Source organism: Eschrichtius robustus, chromosome 3 (genome assembly GCF_028021215.1).
Source record: "Eschrichtius robustus isolate mEscRob2 chromosome 3, mEscRob2.pri, whole genome shotgun sequence".
NCBI classification, from domain to species: domain Eukaryota; kingdom Metazoa; phylum Chordata; class Mammalia; order Artiodactyla; family Eschrichtiidae; genus Eschrichtius; species Eschrichtius robustus.
In genome coordinates, this window is record NC_090826.1 from 34,068,031 (window position 1) to 34,094,009 (window position 25,979).

Sequence of the window (25,979 nt, forward strand, 5' to 3'; positions counted from 1 at the left end):
ATAACGACCACAGCTCTGGCAGCCACCACTGACGGAGTGCTCACTCTGTGTTGGGCACTTTGCCCGAATTCAATCACAATCTCCACAAAGAGCCCTTAAGAGCCTGAGGCTCCCACAGCCAGAAAGGGACAGAATTTGAGCTGAACTTGCCTGCCCCAAAGCCCGTGCATTCCCCACAAAGGGCGACACGCACTGAAACAGTCTGCTAGGAGGCCATCCAGACACGCGTGTGAGGGGAGGGACGAGGGCTCCATCGTTTCTCTGTCCTTAGAGTCTGGAAACCAGGGGCCCTGCACTCTCTCCCCTGTCTCATCTCCAGCCGAGCCGGGAGCTCTCAGGACCCAGATTCCAGCCACCTGGCCTCTCACACGGCCTCCGGGGGTCACTTGGGGTCATAGTGGGAAGTGCCAATAGCTTTCAGGAGCCTCCTGGGGTGGCTGGCCCACCCGCTGGGCCTCAGCGCCACTGCGCTCTTGGCCCAGAATCAGAATGTTCTTATTTCCACTCGGAAGGAACCCACGAGTCTCACAGGCTCACTTGATACCCTCCTTGTCAAAATGCCGTGCTGGTCTAATGCTGTGGATGTGTGAGTGTCTCGATGGGGACGTGGAAGGCTGCGACGGGGTCCAGGGAGGGGATCCTGGCATAATTCCAGGAGAAGAGCTTTCTGACTCATGAGGCCTGGGGATCTGAAGGCACGGGTGCCTTGGGAGAGGTGTGGTCTCTTGGCCTGCAGGAGGCCTGCCTGTGCCCACACTCACCCCGCACATCACCCCCTGCCCAGGAGTTGGCACCCAAACTCGGGGGTGGGGTGGTGCAGAGAGGCAGGAAGGGGCTTGGGGGGAGGTGAGGCCGTGACAACGGCTGGGACTCAGTCCTGCTCCGCTGGGGCCATCAGCTTACAGCTGAGAGGACGCCACAAGGATGGGCTTGCAGGAGGGAACTCTGAGGGAGGGAGCCGGCAGGCAGCGGCACAGCGATCACCAACACACATACACACACACTCACACACACTCACATCACCTCCCCACTCTCACACGCAAACACATGCACTCACACTCACACACTGACACACACCCTGGCACACTCACCCTCACCCATGCAGTGACACACACTCTCTCTCTGTCTCTCACACACACACGCGTGCCCGCGCACTCACGCACGGACTGCTGTCCAAGAGTACAAGTGGATCGCCTCAACTTTGGCCAACCGGTGCCTCTCAAGTTGTCTAAAACCACCCTTTCTTCCTATTACGGGTCCCGATGGGCCACTTTTAGGCACCCAGTCCTCAGGCTGGGGGCCAACTCTTGCCCTGATCCAGGGCAAAGCACCATCTTGCTTTCAAGGGGAGGCATGGAAGGCCATGGGGGGCTAAGGGGAGAGGGACTCATTTTGCTCTTAGGGAGAGCACCCTGCGGGCAAGCAGGGGGTGTCTGCCTCCCTGTGCCAGCAGTTCACCCTCACGCAGCACGCCCCCCAGACCTCAACCAGCTACCTGGGTTTTAATTCCTAGGTCCCTTCGTCCCCCTGGGACCCAGTCTGAGCTGGGGCGCCCTTTTCCCATCTGGAGAAGAAAGAAGTGAGAATGGCTTGGTTTCCCCTTGGCACTGGACACCAGCCTCCACTTGGCTCTGCTTGGCGGGTCCATGACAGCCCCCCCCTTCCAACGATGATGGCGCCGTCGGGGTCCCCCTTCCGTCACCTCCTCCTACCCAGGCCCACAGCCGCCCTGACTTCTACCACATGTGGGATTCCCCCTGTGCTTAAACCAATTCAGAAGAAGGCATTAGAGTCCGTCTACCTTGGCTGTTCTCAGCCCCTTCGTTCTCCTTCCATAGCGAGCTTAAACCACCTGCAGTCGCCTGAATGGAGACACACACACACACACAGAAAGGACTCTGCTTGACCCTCCAAGGGTGGTGCCTTGACTTGGGGGTGGGGTGAGGAGGCATGTATGTAACCCCAGACACCACTTCGTCACACTCCATGGAAGGTGCACAACCTGCTGGGTAGCACAAAGGAGGAGCCTGGGCTGGAAGGGGCCAGAGAGGATGCTGAGAGACGGAGGCAGGAAGGGAGGCCCCCAGGCAGGGACCCCAGAGGCAAAGGCACGGGTGCTTTAAGAGGCCTGGAGTGTTTGAGGGCAGGACAGGCTGGATCACCACCGGCCTTGAATGCCACGCTAAGAAGCTGAGACTTGATCGAAGTTTTATTAAAGATAAACAAAGTCTAAAGAGAAGATGCTTCCTTGGCACCATGGGGAATGGTCTGGAAGAAGAGAGACTTAGAATCTGGGTACAAGGCACGTGTTCTAGGACAGAGATTCAAGTCCTTCTGGATGTTGAATCTACAGGCCTTGGTGGCCATCTGGATGATGCAGGGGCCACCATGAAGGAGTAACAAAGATCGAAAGTTTTCAACTTGGCCAGCTCAAGTGGTACCATCCGCGGGCTTAGAGAGAAGCGATACAGGACCCTTGTCCTTAACTGCTGAGTGTGAGATGATCCTGAGAGTGAGTTGAGGAAAAGTCCAGTACACAGCTGGAAATCCATGGGACTCAGGATGGGACATGTAGATTTGCGCTGAGGCGCAGCGGGTGAGCCAGCCACCCCAGGAGGCTCCTGAAAGCTATTGGTACTTCCCGCTATGACCCCAAGTGATCCCTGGAGGCCATGTGAGAGGCCAGGTGGCTGGAATCTGGGTCCTGAGAGCTTCTGGCTCGGCTGGAGATGGGACGGGGGAGAGAGTGCAGGGCCCCTGGTTTCCAGACTCTGAGGACTGGGAAATGATGAAGCCCTCGTCCCTCCCCTCACACGCGTGTCTGGATGGCCTCCTAGCAGACTGTTTCAGCGCGTGTCACCCCTCGGGGGGGATGGACGGGCTTTGGGGCAGGCAGGCTCAGATCAAGAGAGTATGAAAACAGGAAGAGGGCAGTGAGAGGGCCCAGGAGGCACCCAAATGTAAGGGCGGGGAGAAAGATGGCACTAAAAGCCACCCCCAAGCAGAGATCTCCTGGTAGAGAACCAGGAGAGAATGTGATTTGGGAGCCAGAGAAAAGAGGTTAGAGGAGGAGGCAGCCAGGGGGGTCCAGGTTGTGGATATCTGGAGGAGGGTGGCCACTGGGGGTCCTGAGACTTGAAGAGGGCAGTCCTGGTTGGCCAGCCTGGAGCCTGCTGACTTCTCTGCTCCTTGAAGGCCACTGGGGTTGTACAGCTTTGTGGTTCCCAAAGGGCCAAGTCCAAGGACAGGTATGGGGCAGCTCTCCAGTGTGAGCTGGACCCTCTTCCCCTTCCCAGCTCACAGTCAGGCCCTCCAGCCTGTGCAAGGCCCCTCTCTATAAGGTCCCACCCCTTCCCCAGCAGATTCAGGCCTCCGCCTTCGGACACATCCCACCATCACGGACGCAAGCTCAATTCTCTCAGTACCAACCAACCCCAAAGTCCCCCTGGACCTCAGCCCGCTCCAGCGACTGCTCTGTCTGCTTCCTTTCTCAGCCTGAGTCTGGAAAGGGCCATCACGCTGGCAGAGTCACGCCTCCTCACCGCCCCAGCCCAGCTCCCCTGCTGACTGTTCCTGCCAACAACACAGGCTGCTAAACCCAAGTGGCAGAGGCGTTATTGCCCTGTTGCCCGCCCTCTGGAGACACCTGTTGGCTTGGTGACCGGGTCTCCTCCGCAAGTTCCTTCTTTGACCCCCGCCTCCCATGCTGGTGCTCCCCAGGCACCAACCTGTACTCTTCTCCCCTCACATCTTCCCCCAGGTGAGCTTCCCCGCACACGCCTGACTTTCTGCCTGGATGTTGATGGCTTCCCTGTCTCTATCTCCAGCTCTGACCCCTCTGCTCTACGTCCAACTGCCCCCTCGGCATCTCCCTGGTGGTCTTTAGGCACCTCACAGCCCACATGCCCTGAACCATGTTTCCATGTCCCCCGACCTGTACTACCGCCTCCTGGGTCCCCGCGTCAGTAAACGGCATGCACATCCCATGGTGGCCAGGCCAGCGTCCCTGGTGCCTCTACTTCCTTCAGTCTTCATTGTCAATCCATCACCACAGCCCGTCAATGCCGCATCCCACATATGCTCCAGGGAGGCCCACCTCCTTGCCACCACTAGCCCAGGCCACCATCCCCTCTCCTAACCCGCAGCATTCTTTCCTCACAAAACATCCAGAGCGGGCTCTCCCCAAATACATCCGGTCCTGCCACTCCTCCCAGCCCAGGGGCCCATTCAATGCTCCTCCGCCTGCTCTCAGGATAAAGCCCTGCCCCTCACTCAATGGGTGCAGAAGGCCCCGGGCACCACCTGGCCCAGCTACCTCTCCAGCTCTTCTCTTAACTGCACTTCCCCATCAACAACACAACATCATCCAGTGCCTCTGAGTCCCTTTCCTCTGGCCTTCTCCCTCCCCCCCCCCAACCCCTCCCACCGCCTGCTACTGTCTGACCAGCTCCTCTTTCCTTCAGGGCTTTGCCAAAAGGCCCCTTCCTTCAGAGCCCTCTCCCACACCCCTGGGCCTGGGGGCCCCGCCACTCCTCCTTCACGGTGCCTGTCAAGCTGTGTGTACCGTGTGGCCTCTCACAATGTAGTCCCCATTAACCCCACGTGGAGGGCACATCTGCCTCCTTCACTAGCGCATCCCCAGGGCCTAGCTCAGTGCCTGATACCCAGCAAGTGCTCGGTACTCACCGCTGCACAGAGGAAAGCCAAGCCAAGGCCTTCTTTCCTCGTGTCTGCTAGAGACTCTCAGCTGAGACGCTCCCATTCCAAGAGTCCCTGAGCACAAGCTCAGCCTGACACTGTGGGCTCCCCATGGACGCGGCACACAGCCAGTCCCCCTGTAACCACGGCAGACTGGCTGGCTGAACACTCCCCACTTTCTGGTAGGAACCACTGTGCTCATAGGGTAGAAGTCAGCATGAGACCTGGGTCTGAGTTCTGGCTCCTGCGTGAACTTGCTGGGTGACCTCGGGTAAGTCACTTCCCCTCACTTGGGAATAGTCAAACTTTGCCCTTAGATACACCAACCACCGCCACATGCCTGACGTCATTCAGTCCTCCCATCAGCCCTTTGCCATTGTCCCCATTTTATAGAAATGTGAACCAAGGCCCAAAGAGTTCAAGTGACATGGCCAAGATCACACCATCAGCGATCTTTCCACTTATCCCCGTCCCCGCACAGACACTGCACGAATGCTTTTAGGTGATGCTGAACAAGTTTCCTTAGCACCGTCCTTCATGGAGATTCTCAGGGGCCTGTAACACCGCAGACAGATGAGAACGGCATCACTCTCCCCGCAGCCCTTCCTGAAAGGCCACCAGCTCTGGGTGGGACCGAGGGTGTTGACAGCTGCAGAAAAATGCCATGCAAAGAGCCAGGGAAGGAAGCCAGAAAAGCATGGTGGGACCCCCAGGGGCATGGTCGTATCTCCTAGGTCTGCTGGCCCCTCCACCCTCCACCCAAGGCTGCCCTTTGGAGGCCTGTGCCACAGGTTGCCCTTCACCCGGTGAAGAAGCGCCCGCCCAGCCTCCTGCCTGTTCTGAGCCTGCAAGACAGTTCACTGCCTGGGTACAGCTGACTCATGGCTCTTTGAGCCCCACCACCTGCCTGTCTTCTGCTGATCTGACAAGCCAGGGATGTCAGCCAGTCTGGAAAATGCTTGGTTTTGTTCTTAAAAAAAAAAAAAAAAAAAAAAAGAGCTGTTTCCGTGGATTCCAGAATGTCTTAGTTAAAGGGGCCCTGAGCTTGACTGCCTGAGGCCCAGGGCTGTGAGGGCCTGAGGTCACGCAGCACCAGGGGTCCTGGACCCTCCCATGGAAGCAGCTTTCTGTTCCACTGCCTTGGGTCAGGAGGTAAGTGAGGCTGCCAGGAGGGGTGTGGAGCTGCCAGAATCTTCTGGGTCTCTTTTCATTCTTATGCTGCAGGTCTAAGACTCACGGACTCAAAGGAAAAAAAAAAAGAATCTTGCACAACCCCTTAATCAGGAGGGTCTTCTTATTTTCATCTAACGGAGAAGGAAACAGAAACAGAGAGGTTGTGTGTCTTGCCCAAAGTCACGAGGCATCTAGAAAGTGGCAAAGCAGACACCGGAACCCAGGTCTGACCCCAGCGCTCTTATGCGTGACACGGTCTGCCCTCCTGCCTTCAGCCACGTCTCTTCCAATCCTGCAACTGGAGATGCTGAGCTGCCTGACTCTTGATCATTCAGCACGTGACCCCTTGGGTTGTGGCTCTAGACTCTTGGCAGGCATTTCTGAAACCTGAAGCTTCCACCAAGCACTTGGGAACTCAGAGCACAGCTCCCAAAGGAGGTGGCACATCCCTCTGCTCCAGATTCCAGAAGAGGGGATGCGGTGGAAATTAAATGGCATTTCAGGCAAGATGATGGGTGAGTTGTTGTTCTTGGACTCTGCGTATGACAAAGACTCAGCAATGAAGCTGCTCTGTGAGGTAGTGAGCTCCCCATCACTAGTGCTGTTCACCCAGAGGCCAGGCTGGGAGGCCCTAGAGCAGGAGGGAATGAGTGGTTATGGCAGCTCACTGATGGAGGCAGCTTTCAGTGGATTAGCCTGTTTGCTCCTGTAGCAATGCTGTAAAATGCATATATTTATCCTTCAAATATTCCATATTATTATCCAAAAAATATAAATAGATATATGCATTCCTGACCAAATGGAGCCTCAGGGCACTAGATGTGGGGGCGGGGTGAGCTGGCCACATGACTGCGCAAAACAGAGGAGGTATAAGGAGGGGGGAGGGGTCGAGATTGAAATGAGCTGGAAGGCAGCGCACAGTCCCTCTCTAAAGGAACAGTGGATACACCTTTCCAGCCAAGTGTTGTATGAGGCTGTCAGATCTTCCAGGCTTTCAAGAAAACCACAAATCCAGATTTTTAAAAAACTAATAATATTAGCATACACTTATATAGCTCTTACTGGGTGCCAACCAGTGTTTTAAATGCTTTGCATACCTTTCCTCATTTAAACCACAAGGCAGCCCCATGATGCAGGGACTCTAATCATCCCAATGTACACATAAGAAAATGGAGTCACAGAGAGGTTAAGTAACCTGCCAAAGGTCACACAGCCGGTAAGTTAACAGAGTTAGAATTTGAAACCAGGTCACGTGTTACAAAGTTCAGGTGCTTAATTGCTATGAAATTCTAAGACTTAAAATCTCCTCTTTTGGGACTTCCCTGGTGGTCCAGTGGTTAAGAATCCGCCTTCCAATGCATGGGGACGTGGGTTCGATCCCTGGTTGGGGAACTAAGATCCCGCATACCGCGGGACAACTAAGCCCGCGCGCTGCAACGAAGAGCCCGCAAGCTGCAACGAAAATCCCGCATGCCGCAACTAAGATCTGACGCAGCCAAAAATAAATAAATAAATATTAAAAAAAAAATCTCCTCTTTTAAAAACACAGTTTAAGGCAAATAAAATAGGAGAGGCAGAAATAGCCCAGAGCTAAACTTCTGGCTGAAAGAAATTTCCCCAAGGTCATGCGGCTAGTAGATGCCTGTCTGACCTTCAAACCCATGACCTCTCTTTCCACCAAGCTTCATTTTTCTCTTAAATGAGGGGATAAACTCAATGACCTCCGAGTGACCTTCCTAATCGGAGCTTCTAGGAGGCTGTTCTGTATGTATATTATTGACGTTTTCATATATCAATATTTTATCATAAAATTGTCACCTCTTCTCCAAATTTGGATATTTTAAAGTCTTGTCAAATTTCTGTTGTTATTATGATCTTGTGGCCAAATATGCTTTCCCCCAGGGGCATACAGCTTGGATATAATCATGCAAAGTGAGAGGAAGATGCGACCAGAAATGTCCACACTGTTGCTCGGAGGCCCACTTTTGCGGACAGCCTGTGTCCCATGAAGTGAGGCTCAGGGTCGGCTCCTGGCGGTCACTGGCCCCCAGGAGGTCCGGCCACAGCGAGCCCACCAGCTTGTCTGCAGTGACGCGCTGCTCTCCGGGTGAAGCTCAAAAAGGAAGGGATGTCTGTGGGAAGAGGAGCAAGTGCCAGTTGGCACTGAGCTGTGTATTTGCTAAAAATATTCAGTTGCCAAGAGGTCGGGAACATACCCCTTGGTGACAAATGTACTGGGGAGGCTGAGCTGTGGGTCATGGGGGAAGTTCACACCGGGTTCTGGGCACATCCCAGACTCTCGTTTTGTCAGGGTTCTGCAGAAATCATATCACATCACTACATCCGGGATGGGGTGCCTTTAATGTGCTGTCCAGGGACAGGCCTGCTGTGCCCGGAATTCCACGGCACATATGTAACACAAGCACGGGCTCAGAGCCCACCAGCGGAGGGTCTATTTTAAGCAGTATTCTTTGTATTTACTCAACAATACTTACTAAGGCCTGGTCTGAGCCTGGCCCAGAAACGCAAAGCTAAATAAGACTCTGACCTCAGTCTTGAGTGTGAATAACAGGTACTTAAAAGACTGTAAAACAAAGAGGTAGAATCCGTAACCCAGACAACGCACAAAGTGCCATGGAGGATCAGAGGAGGACCAGCAGGGTGGGTCTTAGGTGACTTTTGCAGAAGAAGTGCTTTTCATCCCGGTCTTTCTGGGTGAGTCGGGTCTGACTGGTGAGACTCCTGCTTTGGGAGCCCCCGTCTGGTGCAGGGTGGAGGATGGTGTGGGCTGACAGGCCTGGAAGCTGGGGAGTGGTGTTGTAGTTGTCTGGAGCCCCAGCCGGGGCAGAGGCAAGGGCGGGAGGAAAGAGGACACAGATTTGAGAAGTTGGGGCTGTCTGACAGAGGCAGGAGGGGAGAGCCGGTCAGGAGCCTTCTTTTACAGCTTCCAGGACTCCCACCACGGAGGCCAGCCTGCATTCATTTTGCAGGTTTGCGTTTGTGCCATCTGGGCCCTTTCCTCGCGTTTCCTGGTGTGAGTTTTCATTCTAGGGGGACATCAGCAATCGGCATCAACTTCCCGGAAGAGAGTAGCTCAGGGGTCTGATGCCCAGCACCGGTCTAAGGAGAGGAGGTGACTTTTATTCTAAAGAAATTGATACGATAAGCTGAGACGCTGTGCAGTGCATGACCAAGTGCAGAAGCCTAAGAACCACCGAGCAGGCAGCCAACCTGCGCTGAAGCCAGCTCAGGTCCAAAGAATGCAGCCAAGGCCCCGTTTCCGACCAGACGGCGAGATTAGGGAGGGAGACAGGATGCCAGAAGCTGGGCCTGTCTCGTTCAGAGAAATGAAACTACTGAGGAGGAGTGGACTTCTTAAAGGTGCCCATTACGTGGGGGCGCCCCAGCCTTCAGCAGGCCCTGACCTGCAGGGTCTAGAACAATGACTTTCACACTGTGCTCAGGATTCACGGAGGGGGAGACAGAGCAGCAGGGCTCTGGGCCCTCACCTGCCCCACCACACTGAGCTGCTTTTCAGAATAGGCATCTATGTAAACCGAACTTTGTAAAAAAGGGTTCTGTGAATTTAAAATCAATTTGAAATTACTGTTAAAGCACATCCATGTTCAGAAGGACCTTAAAACCTCTGACTTCCTGGGTGGGAGGGGCCTCGTGCATCCTCTGATGTGGTCATTCTCAGGGCAGCCCATCCACACCCCACCACGGATGCATCTACCTCTGGCACCTGGGGTCCCTCGGTGTCCCAGGCAGCACCTTCCACCTCTGGGCAGCTCTCCCCCTATTAAGCTAAAGTTGATGACCTTCTGTAGTCTGAGCCCTGTTTAGTGCAACCCCTCTTTGCACACGACAGTCTCCAAAGGATGCTGTTCTACCCAAGACTTCTCTGCTCCAGGCCTCAAACAGGCGCACTCAAGATGGATTCCAGATTCCTCCCCAGACTTTCCCAACCTCTCCAGGTTGTCCTTCTTAAGATGGGATGGCCCAGAGCACCCAGAGAACCACCACCCCGCCACCCACTGTGGCTGGAGCCAGCCCAGCCTGATGCAGGACTATGGTCAGCTAGTTTCCCAGCTTCACTTCCTTGTTCCCCAGACAGGAAACAGGCCCAGAATGGGGAAGTGACCAGATCCTGGAGATTGAATGCATGTCTTATTCTTTACTAAAAAAACACTAAAGAGAAAGTCAGCCAGGGTCAGAGGTGTTTCTTTTGTCATGGAAAAAGAAACAGCTAGCATTTGTGGAGTGTTTACTCTGTGGTAGGCGTGTGTTACAGGAATTATACTGTGGAAGCCTTGGCATGATTCTATATGGCAAGAAGCAAGAATGGAGGCTGGCTTAGAAAAACCTCAGGGGCTGGCGCAAAAGCCTGGCCTGTATCTTGTGGGCAGAGGGGGATGGGGAAGGTGTTCAGTTACAGCCCTTCTCTGGAAGCAGCCCTCTGGGGCTGCGTGCAACAGCAGCTTGAGGGGACCCTGACCAAGGCCATCTGTGGTAGCAGCTGATGAAATGTGTGTAGACACTGGGTGCCTGATCAATGCCTGTGGGCCAATGGCTATGAGTTGCTGTGTCACCACGCCCTGGGAAACCTCAGTGTTTCCTCAATGCTCAGAAATTCATGTGCCTTGAGATGCAAATAAGATGAGAAAAGGCTGTGAACTGTATTAAATTCCCATAATAAATGCAAGGCATCATTTCTGTGCTGGGGAATACCTGTGAGGTAATGACCGTGGCAAGGCTGTCCCAAACATCTGAAGGCACTGGGGTAGCTACTGTGAGGCACATCAGACCCTTTCTCAAGAAGTGGGTGGCTGGCATCATTGGCTGCTTCAACCTGCAGAACACACAAGTGGGCTGTGTATTCAGGCCACAGACTTACAGACTCAAATCTTACGGGAGAAGGAAAGAGAGGCCATTCTAATTGTCCCATGATGGCAGGCACCTTCTTGGCCCTTGCTCTGAGTAGATCTGCTCCCCACCAGCTGGGAGCAGAAGAGAAGCCGGGCTCATGGAAAATCTGCCCACAGATACCTTAGGTCACAGGTGCAACCACTGCCAGCCTCCTGGGAGGTAGCTCAGTCCACAAGCAGAACCAAGACAGGGAGGAAGGGCTTCCCTGGTGGCGCAGTGGTTGAGAGTCTGCCTGCCAATGCAGGGGACGCGGGTTCGAGCCCTGGTCTGGGAAGATCCCACATGCCGCGGAGCAACTGCGCCCGTGAGCCACAGCTACTGAGCCTACGCGTCTGGAGCCTGTGCTCCGCAACGGGAGAGGCCGCGTCAGTGAGAGGCCCGCGCACCGCGATGAAGAGTGGCCCCCGCTCGCCGCAACTAGAGGTAGCCCTCGCATAGAAAACAAAGACCCAACACAGCCAAAAAAAAAAAAAAAAAAAAGACAGGGAGGAAGATCTGGGCTCATTTTAAAAAAGAATTTTCCAACCCCAGAGCAACAAACTTGGAACAAAGCAAGCTTGAGTGGTAGTGAGCTCCCGGCCATGGACAGTGTGCAAGCACAGACTAAATGACCTCTCAGATTTGGGGCAAAATATCAATAGATTCCTATGCTGGGAGGGAGGCTGGACTTGAGGTAAATGGGTCTAGTTGGAATCTAAATGGACACAGCACAGTCACTGAAATGGAAATCAGTACGATAAAGGATCAGGGCCCAGTAAAGAAAATGCAGGGGTCATGAAAGCCTCAGTGAAGTTAACCAAACTGTCAGATTTATATCAGGATGATAGAGGTGCAAGATGGGGAGCAGCTTTAGAAGAAATTCCAAGTTTAAGAATAAAGGGATTTGGTTACTTGCATTTGAAAAACAGGAAACAAGACTTCCCAGGGAGGGCTGGTAGACTGGACCATATGAGCTTTATGTTTACAGGTAGCCTTTCACCAACCCCTCACCTTAAATGACTGACCAAAGCTGCAGCCAAATTAGTGTCCTCACCACTGGAATGTGGGGTTGAGGTCATGGCACAGACACAAGCAGGAATGGTCCATGGACGACGTGAGCTCCTGCCGACTGATCATATCTCATCTCCCCTTCAGTTAAAAGCTTTCTATGCTTTGGACAGTTCTTAGCATGACAGAAGGGCTGGATACTTTGCACAGAGGGAGACAGGGTGAGAGGTATGGCTGTTGAAAGCTTCCGGAGCGCGTACGTTGAGATCAGACTGTTGCCACCGCTGGCTGGGTTAGCCTTCAGAAATGCCATGTCTATGAAGTCTTGTCAGAGGTTAGCAGATGTGCTGACCACTTAGCAGAAAACATTTCATCTGTTCCCAGGGCAGTGAACCTGACATGACCAGGCGCCGGACGTGAGAAAGCAAACCCAGAGTACGAAAATGAGGTGCTGGTCACCAGGACATGGCCCTTTTGGAATCATCTGATGTACAGGGCAAGTAGAAGCTTCTGAACCTCCTTGAAGACATTTTTCATGGACTGGGAACTACACCTCACACAGCGGGCCATCTCCTGTGTGGCCTTTGTCACGCTTTGCTCTCCTCAGTCCCCTAACAGCCTTCACCTCTGGGAGCCGGTTTCCTCACTTCTGTTAATTCCAGTGCTCACCCTGGGGCTGCAAGTCTCAAAAGATTACAGCTTCTGACACAGTCTCAAAAGGGTCTTCTTTATGGTCTGCCTGAGTATGAAGCAACACTCTCATTGGTCAGAGCTCCACGTCACCTTTATGATCAGGTCTCCAGTCTGACAGAGTTGCCCATGATGCCTCTGCCTGTGGCTACTGGACTTGACACTACTGCTCAGCCCTTTTCTGCACTGGACAGAGCAGCAGTGATAATACAAACGAAACATCTGTGATCCTTCAGCACTTACTGGACATCTTCCAAATTATAGGACCTCATGTATCCCTTAACTAGAAATCGGTGAGGTGGGTAATGGCATTCCTCTTTTTCAGATGAGGACACGGAGGCTCAGAGAGGTAAAGTAACTTGCCCAAGGTCACACAGCCAGTGAGCACCAATCTCTCAAGGCTCCTTTTTGGATTACGCACCCTTCTGGCTCTTCTGGCTGGAGAAGAGGCTGCTGATGGGAGGAATGTTCTCCAGCACATGGAGAGATAGTGGGAGAGGGGAGAGGACGCTTCCCCCTGCCAACTCCGTCCTCCACCATGGGCCCTGGGGAAGCACCACCATCATCATCATCTGTATCCATAAGCATTCACTGGGGGCCACTCAGGGCCTGGCCATGGGCACATGGAGGGGCAAGAACAGGGTTCAGCTGGGGTTTGCCCCGCAGGTGGCTGAGAGTCAGAGGATGCAGAAGGCAGGGTGCCCAGTTAGTGGCAGGGGGCTGTGAAGGAAAGAACACAGGATTTGGAGCCACAGAGGTCTGGGTTTGAATCCCTGCTCTGTTCCTCACTACCTGAGTGACCATGGTCAAGTTCCTTCGTCTCCCTGAGCCTCAACCCCTCATCTGGAGAATGGGGGTGTGTGTGTATATACATATAAGTACTATTCATGCCATTACCCACCTCACTATTCAGCAGGGGATGATGAGGACTAGAAATTATATTTGTGAAGTGCTTAGTGCTGAGTTCTGTACCTGGGGCACAGCAGGCCCTCAACAGACAACGGCTGCTGTTACTACAAAGGAGGGTAGGGGAGGTTGGTGGAAGGGTAGGGGCAGCAGGGCGAGGGGACTGCCAGGTGGGACAGGGCTCCGTCTAGGAGGCCATGTGCTGCATCTCAATCAGTGGTCACCAGAGGTCAGTAAGTTGCCTGAGGTCCCCCCTCAAACGTACACAGGCATTGACAGTAGAGCCAGGACTACGACGGCCAGAGTCTGCTGTCCCCAAACTGGGTCCGGGTCTGATGGTTCTGGGTGTGACCTCCTCACAAAGGACCACTCCATCCCCACGCACCTCCCTGCACCAGGCCCGGTGCCAGTAGAGAACTGAGTCAGCACACCGTGTCTCCAGAAAGCGCGAGGGCAGCTCTCCAGCAGCGCTGGCCCTGCCTGGCTGGGGCATCACTTACAACCGCTATCTATAGCATGTGAAGGGCCTTTCAGAGCAACCGTCGGCAAGAAGGCGACCCCGTGGCTAGAATGAAGTTCAGATGAGATGCAGAATCAGCTCGGAGCAGCTGAATGAGAACAGAGCCTGCTAAGGCTTCCTGCAGATCTCCTTGGTGTTTGCTGGGAGTGGAGGCAGGTGCCGTACGTGTCCTCCAGCCTCACAACAGCCTGGGAGGCGGAGACAGCTGCCTCTGCTCCAGAGATGGAGAAACTGAGCCCAGAGATGCACAGAGACCTGCCCTCAGCCACACAGCTAGCAAGTGGCACCACAGCCTGCCACAGATCGTTCTGATCGGCCCACCGTCTACATTTTAAAATTTACACGTTGTAAACGGTACACGCATTGTATGAAATGGATTTCCCCTGCCCGTGGGCTCTAACGTTGGCCATCAGGGGAAACATCCATTTGTCTGAACCAAACAGAAAATAATAAATGTCAAGACAAGGTGAGATAACAGGTCTGGGGGCTTCGGAAGGAGAGGCGATGTCTGGCAGGCAGTGGCAGGGTGGGGAAAGGTCTGGGAGACTCCGTGGAATGGGGACATTTGACCTGGGCTCTAAGGACAGTCAACTGTGGGGATTGGGAGCTGGAGAGGAGGAGAGGTCCCTCCAGGTGGAGGGAACAGCAAGAGCAGAGGAGCAGAGGCAGAGGAGCCTGGGATGTATGGAGGGTCGGGCTAGGGCCGAGAGAGGAGCCTAGTGAGATAGTCTGGGGCCTAATCAACCACAGCGTGCTTTGGAAGGACCTGGGGAGCTAGTAAGGGCTCTTTCTGAGCTGGCTTTAAGGCCAACTGTCTGGTGGAGTTACAGGAATACCAGGCTTTGGGGATTTAAAAATAGCCCCAAATGCATGGAGTGTTTATAATTTATAGTTATTTTCATTTGTGCATTCCCACTTTCCCATCGAAAAAAATGAGGTGAATGATATAGCTTCTTCTATTTGATGGAAAAGGGACAGTGGTCCTTCCCCATCCCCCACTGACACCTGTGACCCCATCCCAGGCCCCTTCCCAGCCTACCCACCTCTCTCGTCCTCTCAGGCTGCCCCCCACTCACTGCCACCCCCTTCTCCCTCCAGCCTCAGCCTCACCAGCACCCCGGTCCTCCAGCCTTGGGCCAGGTCGTCCATCTGGAACAATCTTCCCTCCCCCGCCTTCTGCCGTTGTTAACTGCCCCTCGTCCTCAGGCTCAGCTCACCGCTATGTCCTCAGCGGTGTTTCCTGAGCACTGCCCAGCCCTCCTGGTCAATGGACACAGGTGCAAAGCCAGCCAGGAGGTGCCAGAAGCGCAGCTGCGGGACTCACCAAGCTGCCGTTTTTGAGCGTTCAGTCCCCAGGACAGCCCTTGGCTGTGTCATCAGTACTCTCCCCACTTTGCAGACGAGAAAGGGAGGCACAGAGGGGTTGAACAACCTGCTCCAGGTCACATACCCAGCAGTGATGGCGCGAGGACGCAACCCAGGTGGCCTGGCCCCAGAGGCCACGCTCCTGGCCCCCACCCATCCCTGCCTCTGTCCTGCCCTGCCAGCTTCCTTCCAGGCATGCCAGGCTCCATCTCCAGACACATGCTGGCTCCAAGCTGCTGGGGCGGTGCGTTCGAGGCCGTCTTCTCATTTAGTCCTCACCTCAACCCCGGGAGGTGGCGCTGCTCCTATCACCCTCCAGGTGAGGAGCGGTTGCACAGGTGGGCTAACAGTCCGCCCCACATCACACAGCCCAGCAGGGCAGAGCCAGGGTGGCTCCCAGGTCTGCCAGACTCCAGACACAGTGATCTTCCCTGAGACCGCAGGAGACAGCCCAGGCCAGCGTGCCCGGTCTCCCTCCCGATTAGCGCCACACCTGACCCGCAGGAAGTGATCTTCCCGTGAACTGCACAAAGGCCTGCGGTGACGCTCCTCAGAGTCATGTTTCGAAACCCACACCAGGGACCCACATCTCGGGCCTTCCAGGAGTCTGAGCTCAGAGACGGGCTTGCCTGAGCAGAAGCCTGAGGTTCCTGCCCCAGCGAAGCTTCACCCCGAGGGCTCACAGTCACAAAATCTCAGGTTCACGCGCAGGTTACAAATTCCTAACAGACATTAAAATAAAACATGACAAATGTAATAAGGAGCATTTGTCCAGGTGCCGCCTGAAATCAACCTGACGGTTTGCATCACAGCCCGCAGGACGCTCTCATCTGGGTAAGCAGGTGCATGATGCACCTGGTATGAAGTGGGCCAGGGAGGATGGGAGCCAAAGGCCCAGGAGTCCAGGGAGGGGACAAGACACGTGAGGGATTCCTGCAAGGACGGAAGCAACCTTCCCAGCATGATATGGGCGCGATCACCCTGATTCCTCGCGAGCAGAGGGATAGCACCCAGGCCCAGCCAGCAGGTGGGGTGCTGAGAGGGTGCCCGGCCCCACAGTGGACGGTCAGGCCTGTGTGCAGAGCCTCCTGCAAACCAGACCGCCTCCTCACTCCTTCCTTCGGGGACCCGGTGCTTGACCCTCATCCGTGCATCTCATGGTTGTACTAGGGAGAAAAGTGAGGAGGCCGGGCTCCTGCCAGGGCTGGCCCGACATCTGGGGGAGCCCAGCTGGCTGCTTTCAGTGTGTCGTCCCTGCTGGGAGGGCCCTTCCAGGCACACTGAGCAGAGGAGACCCAAGGAAGAGGGTGAAGGGTGAGGACGCTTTGTGAGGATCTGAGCGAGCACAATGGAGGCCCAGTGCTGTCAGACCCCAGGCAAAGCCCCACTGCGTTCACAGTAGCCTCTCCCCCGCCTCAGGTAAGGGCGGGCTGACTGATGGCACTCTGGCCCCTAGAAGCGGGAAGGAAGAGAGCCTGGACCAGCGTGCGGATAGCCGTGGTCACTGCTCTGCCCTTTCCTGCAGCAACCGGACCCCACGGGCACCGCGCTGGAGTCCGGGCGGGGGACGGCCCCCTGCCCAGTATGAATCCATGGCACAGCTGCCTCCTTCAGCTCCAGCTGGAGCCCCTGGGTCACTGCTCAGCCCGTGGCTGGCTCCCTGGGGACACTTTGTTCCCCTGGTCCAGACCCATTCAACTCCCCACCTCCACTCTGCCCCACGGGCTCCTCCCTCGTCACCCCTGACCATGAAGGAGGGGGACACAAGTCCCCAGCTGCCCTCCTCACGGGAAGGGTTTACCGCTTGACGGTGAAACCAGAGCCGCCAGAAGGCAGCCACTAGGAGGTTACAGAGCTCAGGAAAATCATGGTTTATAGAGTCTGGACCTGAGCTCCTGAACTAAGCAGTCCCAGAAACTTCCAAGAGAAGGATCTGAGGCAGCCCAGCTGCTAGATCTGCTGACACTTTGAAAGTCTACGGGAACTGGTCTCCTCCTCTTTACTAGGGGATGGCTCCCCTTCCTCCTGAACCAGACTGCATCCAACCTGGCCCCCCTGGGCGAGCACACTTTCCTCCCTGGCCCCTAAAGTTCCGGCCCCCAGCTGAAGAGCACAGCCTGCAGACAAGCCTCCCTGCCCTCGGGCCCACTGGCCGCCTCCACTCCTTGCCGTCTTCCCTGGGGAGGTGCCCTGGCTGCTCCTGGCTTCAGTCCCCAGAAGCCCAGCCTCGCCCCTGGCTGGCGGCCTCCTGGCCCCAGTCTGCCAGCCACACTCGCCAGCGGGTTATAAGACCTTGCTCAGAGCCTGGCTTCTCCCTGGCTGCCTTAGGTTCACTTTGGCTCCTGTGTCCGCCCTGTCTGCTGCCACTATGTTCCTGGGAGCCTGCCTGCCCAGCACGCCCGCCCCCTGCTGCCCGGGCTCCAGCCCAATCTGCCTTCTGTTGGCTGATGTGCCCCGGGACACACTCTCCTGGGGACCCAAACTCTCCCGCCAGCTGGGCTGTCCTTCTTTGGTCTGCAAGCCACCCATGGTGACAGATGACGCTTGTTCACAGCACAGATCCAAAATTCTGCTTGGAGTTCAGGCCCTGCTCCTTCCTTGGTCTGATGCCTTTAGCTTCCTCTCTTGGCCTTGGCTGACTCCACTTGTTCAGAGATCTGCCCGGCGGCCCCTGGCAGCCTCTGCCCTTTTAAACTCTCCTCAGTTCCTGGCTCCCCTGGTCTCCCTTCTTCTGAGCCAAACTGGTTCTCTCTCTTTTTTATTTTAAGTTTTTATTTTGAAACAATCACAAACATACAGAAAAGTTGAAAGTATAGTTAAAAAAAAATTCCTTTTCCTGAACAGTTTAAGCGTAAATTGCCAACCCCATGAAGCATCACCCCTGAATTCTCCAGGGTATGTTGCTTCCATCCAAGGCCATGCCAGGTCTCCCTGCCTGGTCAGGCTCTAACTCCCCGTGCAGGGTCCGCCCCCTGAGGGGAGGCCCTCCTTAACCTGCTTGGTTTTGGCTCCCCAACCAGGCCACCCTGTTACCTCTTGAACCCAAGGAATCCTCTGGAGTTGAACGTCTCTTTTCACGGGAGCTGAAAGTGCTTCAGAATCCCAGCCTGATTCACCACAATGCCACCTCCCTGCCATCACCACAGTCACAGTGAGATGGCACAGGTCCTGTACCCACCTACACACTCACCACACAGCCTTCCTCCCTTCCTCCTGTTGGTGTGTTTTGAGTGAAGGCCAAGAGACTGGCTTCTATCATTCCTATGCTGTGTTAACGCCTCCCTGGGCCATGGTTTCCTCATTGGCAAAGTGAGGAATTTGGATCAAATGATTTCTAGGGACGCTTTCATAATAATGATACCAGTGGACTTTTATTAAGTGCTTATTATTCATCATGCACTGTAAATTCTTTACATGAGTTAAGCCTCATATGAACTCTTTGAGATGTAATTACTATTATCATCTCCATCCTACAGATGAGGAAACTGAGGCACAGAGCAATTACATAACTCACTTAAGATCAGCCGGTCGCCGTGATAGAGCCACGATTCCCACGCGGGTGGTTTGGCTTCAGTGTTTACACTCTGCCACAATGTGCTTGCAGAAGGGGGAGACATTAGTTGACCCCTTACTTGAAGAGGCAATCATGTAAGGAAATATTGATCATTCATGGCAGAATAAGACACTGTGCCGGGTACATTATACACCAACATCTTCGTTTCCTTTACTTCTCAACAACTTTGATCGATAGGTTACTGTTATAATTCTGATTTTTCAGATGAGAAACCTGAGCCATAGAGAGGTTAAGTGACTTTCTAATCAGTAGCACAGCCAGGATTTGAACCCAGGTCTGGCTGATGCCAAAGCCGTGCTTTTGTCACCATGTTCTGCTGCTGAACTGAGACACGAGCCCTGCTCAGAAGACGGGAGTGAAGGATGCCACTCATCCCCTCTGATTGGCAGGGCGGTGGGATGGAGAGGGCCAGACCCTGGACAGCTGATTCACGCGTCTGATTCTACTTAACATTCACAACAGCACCGAGAGGTATCTCCACCTCCAGAGAGGCACCGAAGAGCATGATTGAAGGCACCCAGGTGGGCAGGCGCAGGTGGGATGTGGCCGCTGGAGGGTGTCAGTGTCTCCCGGGACTGGGCCTTCACCCCTTGGGCAGCAAGGTGCAGCTGATGCTTGGGGGACAGACCACAGCAGGCACCCCTCCTCCAAGAGACCAAGAGACTCCAGACCGACTCTCTCCTCATTTTTTTAAGCTCCTCATTTTTCTAGTGGGTTCTGGAGATTTGGTATGTCTTTTGCCCCCCTCATCTCCTCACCTGTGTGTGTCCAGGCAAGCAATACCCAACACCCAACTCTGGGCTCCAAGAGGAAATTCTTCCCAACAGATGTCTTATCTCAGGCCAGAGCACACTGTCAAGGTCTCCTGCCCAGGAAGGGGTACCCTGCAGATGAGCTTGGCTTAGATTCTCTGACCTTTAGAAAAGGCAGCTTCTCTGAGGCAGAGACAAGGGCTTGCAACCAGCCCGCACAGCCCCCTCGCCCAGACCTTTCCCTGTAAGCTGCCTCTGAGCAATGTCTTCCTCAAGTATTGAGTGCAGAGCTGAAATGGCTCATCGACTGACAACAGCTGGAAAGATCCTACACAGCACATCACAAGAGCCAGAGATGGTTCACCCAAGCCACATGGCCATCATTCATGCTACAGATGAGAAACCTGGGTTCACAGGGAGCAAAGGCCTGTCCACGGCCTCAGCTCTAGTAAAGGCAGAGTCAGGACACAGTCCCCAGCCCTGGACTCCAAGACCCAAGCCCTTTCCCACATCCCCCAATTACCAATGGAGAGACTGCAATCCAGAGAGGAAACATGATTTGCCCAAAGTCTCCAGCTCCAGGACTCACCCCACTTACCTCCCTCCATGTGAGGCCTCATTTCAAACAACACCCAAAGATGGAAAAGGTAAAGTTTCCTGTGATTTGCAGATAATAAAATTCAGGTGGACCCTAGTGTCACACTCTCCATCTGCCCAACCCATGTGTCATTTTTCTTTTTTGATTTCATTTTTATCGTCCATAGATCAAACTCCAACTCTTGCCCTCCTGATGTGCTGTCCACACACAGCCATCAGAGACATAGCCTGGCTTACACCTTCAGTGGCTTTCTACTGACTGGGAAGAAAGACCACCTGAGCCTGGGGAAGATCACAATCGTGCTGGCGGAGGGAAGGGGGTGGGAGGAAAGGAAGATGGAAGGAAGTAAAGACAGTGAAGAAAGGAAGCAAGGAAGGAAGTGGTCTCTTTGCTGAGCACTTCCTCTACGCCAGGCCTGGGAAAACAGCCCATAGTATCTTACCATTCAATTCTAACAAGGAGCCTGTAAAGTAGATTCCACTGTCCTACTTTAGGGACTGGCCAGTAATTGCTGGAGGTGGGCCTAGAATCTGATTCTGTCTCAGGCCAATGCCCAAGGACTTTCCAGACTTTTTACAACACTGGCCCTTTCCCCTGTGCTCCTCTGAGTCCTAGAAGTTAGGAAGGTGCCACAGGGGCCCCAGGAACCTGTGGGGGAGGTTGAGAGGGTGACCTTCCCTGAAGAGTTCTTTGGAAGAATGAGTTCTGTGCCTAAAAAAACAACCCTACTAGGAGTCTGTTATTGAAGATGGTGGGGAAACATTCTTTATTTACCTTTCCTTTCCCTTCCCTTTCCATCTTTCATTTCTTCCTTCCTTCCTTCCTTCTCTTTCTTTTTCTTTCTTTCTTCCCTTCCTTCCTTCCTTCCTTCCTTCTTTCTTTCTTTCCTTTCTTTCTTCCCTTCCTTCCTTGCTTCTTTCTTTCTTTCTTTTCTTTCTTTCCTTCTTCCCTTCTTTCTTTCTTTCTTTCTTCCCTTCCTTCCTTGCTTCTTTCTTTCTTTCTTTCCTCCCTCCCTCCCTCCCTCCCTCCCTCCCTCTCTCTCTCTCTCTTTCTTTCTCTACCCCCCCATCTCTTTTGGCATAATAAACCCACAAAGAAGAAGAGAGCAGGAGAGGAGACTGACAATAAAATTGTGGAAGCTGGAAAGAGATGGATGGGTGAAAAAGACTTTGCAGACTCAAGACAACGGAATCTAAGTTGACAGCAGGGAATATGAGAACCAACCCGATTTACACCACAGGGCCCCCCAAGGACTCTGCAGGTGGGGATGGGGGGAACCAACATAAGGATGACTAGTGGAAAGTCTTGTTAGAAGCAGTCAGACCCCATCCCTTCCTCAACTCCAGCAGCCAGGAGACCACCCCTGAGAAAGCCTGGAGGATTATTCTCTGCAAAGGGGGAGATGGAAGGCATTTGAGGGGGACATCAGACCAGGTAAGGGCAGGGCAGGGGAATGACAAAGAAATGAAGGGATGGAGTGAATGCATCACTGGAGGCTGAGACTCCTCCCCCTTTCCCCTCCCACCTTTTTCCTTTCTGTGGCTCCCAGGCTATGGGAAATGAACCCTGCCATCTTCAGGCGTGAAACTGGAGTCTTCGCCCAAGAAGAACGACCTAAGACTCTGCCACTGCAGCCTCCCCAGTGGAACAGCCCAGATGGGCAGTCACGGGGAAGCCTCACTCTCACACCCAGGCGCCCAGCTGTCTCTGAGCCTCCCACTCTTAACATGGGAAGACAGCAGAGGTTATCAGACACCTGAGAGAAGAGACTAAACAAACACAAGGATGAAGGGAACCTGAGGGAAACAGAAACCAAGTGGAAAAGAACACTAAAAACAAAACAAAGCCAACTAAAGTTAATAGCCTCTGAGAGAGAAGATACTGAAATCAACCAAATACGAATAGGATATTATTACAAGGAATGTTCAGAGAAAAGAAAGCACTCTTGAAAAATGAAAACATGAGTGGCTGGAAGACAAAATGGAGAGAAGTACCCAGAATGTAGAGCAAAAATACGAAGAGGTGGGGATTCTGACAGAGAGGTGTGAAAATTAGAGGAACAAGCCAGGAAGTCCCACCGCAACAAAGAGTACCCCCGCTCGCCTCAACTAGAGAAAGCCCGCGCACAGCAACGAAGACCCAATGCAGCAAAAAAAAAAAAAAAAAAAAAGCCAGGAGGTCCAACACCTAAATAACAGGAGCTCCAAAGAGAGGAGAAAAATGGAGAAGAGGAAATCATCAAGGAAACCATTCAAGAAGATTTTCTAAAGCACAAGTCCCTGACTTGCCAGATTAAAAGAGTCGCTGAGTGATGAAAAGTACCCCACACCGAGATTCATGCCTGTGAAATGTCACTGCTCTAAGGAGGAAGAGAAGAGCCTTAGACAGTTGCAGAGGATGGAACAGAAATCAGAATGGATCGGGAACTCTTGAGAGCAACCTGGAAGCTTGAGGACAAGGGAGCAATGCTCTCAAAACTCTTTCAACCCGGAATTTGACACTTCAATCAACTGAGGAATTGAATATTCCAGTATTCTCAGTCATGTGACGCATCAAAAAGCTCACCTCTCATGGGCCATTTCTCAAGAAGACCATGCTGAAGGATGGTCTCTGTGACAATGAGGAAGTAAACCGGGGAAAAGGAAGACGTAAGTCGATGAGGAGATCCAACATAGGTAAGAGAATCTCCAGGGCGAGAGTGAAGGCAGCCCTGGAATGGCAGCTGTGCCCCAGGCAAAGGGAGCAGCCCTGTGTGGCCAGGAGCCAGCTGGACCCCTCAGGGAGGGACTGTGTCAGCAAGATGAGTTTACAGAGGACCCGCTGCATCTGAACATCTGCAGGGGAGAGTTGATGAGGTGAGAATTGGGGGGTTGAATTAGCAATACATATATAGAAAACTAATGAAGTTAACACATACACAATTTTTCCTAGAGAACATAAAAGCCATATAGGAAAGCCAAAGTAACTACAGTTCATTATGTGACAGAGCTATGAAGCATAAATGGTACAGTATAATGAGAGGATGGGGGATGAGGGGGCATATGTGGACCAGGAAAGGGTCTTGAGTCACTAGCTAATACCTAAGCTGAAGCGCCTGGTAGTAGCAACCCAGGCACATTATTCAGATATATGGAGGTCAACCAAGAAAATCAGCTAAAAGAGATGAAAGTTATTGCTTCTGGGGGTGGAGGGCCGGGCAGAAAATGTGGGGGAAAGAAGGGTGCTGCTGTTTTCCATAACGAAATTTGTAAAAGTATTTGGCTTTTTCAACTCCGTGCAATTTTGATAAAAATAAAAACTGGAAGAGAGAGAGAGAGTACGTGCTACTGTTGGCTAAGAGGCTGCTTCGCCTACAGAAGAGAAGGGGAGAAGCCAGCTTCCTCCTGGGCGCCCAGGCTGATTCCCCAGGACAGGAAGGAGGCTGGGACTCAGGCAGATGCTGTCCAGGCCCAGGGGATGCCTGGCCCTCGCTGTAGCCGCCAGGGGTCACCACCTGCTGGCATGAGAACTCCACTTCCCGCACCCCCAAACCCTCAGGCTGAGCCCCTTGCTGCCTTAGACCCCCTACAGCAACCAGAGGCAGTGTCTGCTTGAGAAATGGATTCTCCTTTAAATTTTAATAGGATGCATTTAGGTCTTCCCTGACCATCCTCAGGGCTCTGGGGACTCTGGCCCCAGCATACTCAGACACTCAGTCTGCCCCGTGATCAATATGTCTTTTCTTTTTCATTTTTTTTTTTTTTCCACTGTCGGTGACTTAGGTTTCATAGTGACATAATCAGCTTTCTCTAATGCCTGGAGCCAGTGTTCCCTGGGAAGCCTTTTGAGTGCTCAGGAGAAAGATGCTAGGCCAGTACAAAGAGTCAATCTAACTAGACAATTTAACCTCTGAGATATTTATTTGGAGGATAATCTTTACAAAGGAATAACTTTTCCAAGAATCTAAGTGGTTTCCTAGGAACAGACATTTCCTGCTTTTGTTTTCAAAACAGCCATTCACGAATCTATTGCTGGGAATGTAGCTGTCCAGGAACAGTGAGAAGAGGTCTGGATGGGGGCTGAGAGAACCCTCCCCACTCCCCCCCGAAACCATCAGTCTGCCTGCAGCGCACCCGCATCTGTCTTTCCTCCTGTTACTCTAGGAGAAGCACCCCCTTCTCATCAGCTCAGCCCCACCCCTTGCACCTCTTCTAGAACCCCGCCCTGCGCTCGGCCCCTTCTCTCCAGGCACTGTCATCTGCGCCTACCACCTCCACACCCCCAGCAGCACAAGCACACTGAAGATCTCTCTGTGTAAACACCCACCTGCTCAGCCTCATACACACTCACCCAGGTCCCACCCCTCACCCCCTCGTTTTTTCCTCCTTCCCTCCATAGCCAGCCTCTTGGGACAGGTTTACTTACACGTGCTGCCTTCAGGTCTCCATTTCCCAAAACAGCTCCCATCAAGGTCCCATCAGTGACCCACATGTGGCCACATCCCGTGGACACTTGCCTGGCCTCCCTGCTCTGGGCCTCTAAGCGGGCCTCAGCACAGATGACCTTGAACTCCCTCTGCCCTTGGCTTCCATGACTTCTCACTCTGCCAGGTCTCTGCCACTCCTCTGGCTTCTCCTTCTCAGACTCTTGCAGCTTCATCTCTACCTGCCCTCTGACTGCTGGCATATTCCGGCTCAGTCCTGGATGCCCTATTCTTTTTTCTCCTCCCCTCTCCCCAAGTGACCCCATCCAGTTCCATCCTCCTAAACAGCATCTACGCATTGACAAACGCATGTCCCAAATGTGTATTTCCTGTCCTCTGAAGGCCAGGCTCACATATCCAATTGCCACACGCCTTCCTGAACACTTGGATGTCTGACTGGCATCTCAAAGTGAACATGTCCACCAAGCTTTGATCTCCCCTTCCCCGAGCCCCTTTCTTACTCTCTTCCCCATCCCTGCCCATCTCGGTAAATGGCAGCACCATCCATCCAGCTGTTACTCGAGCCAGGAACATGGCAGTCATTCTTCATTCCAAGCTTCTCGTCCTCACCCTTCATATTCAATTCACCAGAAGTCCTCTAGCTCCACCCCCATCTCCAACGTGGTCTCCCTGGTCTGAGCCACTGGATGTCGCACCTGGACTCTGCAATATCCCACCCTTCCCTACCCCCACCCCCTTCTCAAAGCTCAGGTCACATTCCCTAGGAGAGATGAAACAACAGGATTTGGGGGAAACAGAAAGAGAACAAAACCAGTGTGGAGCGCATGTGATGGAGGCTGGAGAATTCACTCCCGGCCCACTGGGGCCACACTCAGAGCTGCATGTCTACACTTCCAGGAAGAAGTCTGAGAATTAAAGAGAAACCAAGGCACTGGATCAGGAAGAAGACAGGGCCCTGGCAGCCTGGACTCACCCAGGAAGGACGGCAGCCTCTATCCAGGGTTGGGTGCCCAAGACCACTTCTCTCCGGCCCCCGAGACACAAGGGATCTGCTCAGAGCAGGCACTGGCCTAGGAGCTGGCAGCCCATGAGCCGGTCCTTTTTGGAATCATGTTTCATTTTTACCTGTAACACTTGCAAGGCAGGTCAGCAAGCAAACGACCTTGGCTCCCAGCCCCAGGTGCTTGCCCCATAGCCGAGGCCACCGGACTTCACCTTCCCAGACCAAGCCTGACTCCAGGTTGGTGGGTTGGTCCTGTCCGGCCTGGTTCGGCCCTGATTCCGTGTCCTTGCTCCTTCCTGAGACCCAGAGCGTCCACCCTGTCACGGATTCTGAGAGCTGCTGAGTTCAGGGATCTGGCCCC

At 53.6% G+C, this 25,979-nt stretch overlaps 1 protein-coding gene across 4 annotated transcripts in view; it reads right to left on the minus strand.

The window, feature by feature from the left end:
• Positions 1-25,979, minus strand: part of HIVEP3 (HIVEP zinc finger 3) — a 495,837-nt gene that overhangs the window by 16,037 nt on the left and 453,821 nt on the right. The gene's annotated exons all lie outside the window — the stretch shown is intronic.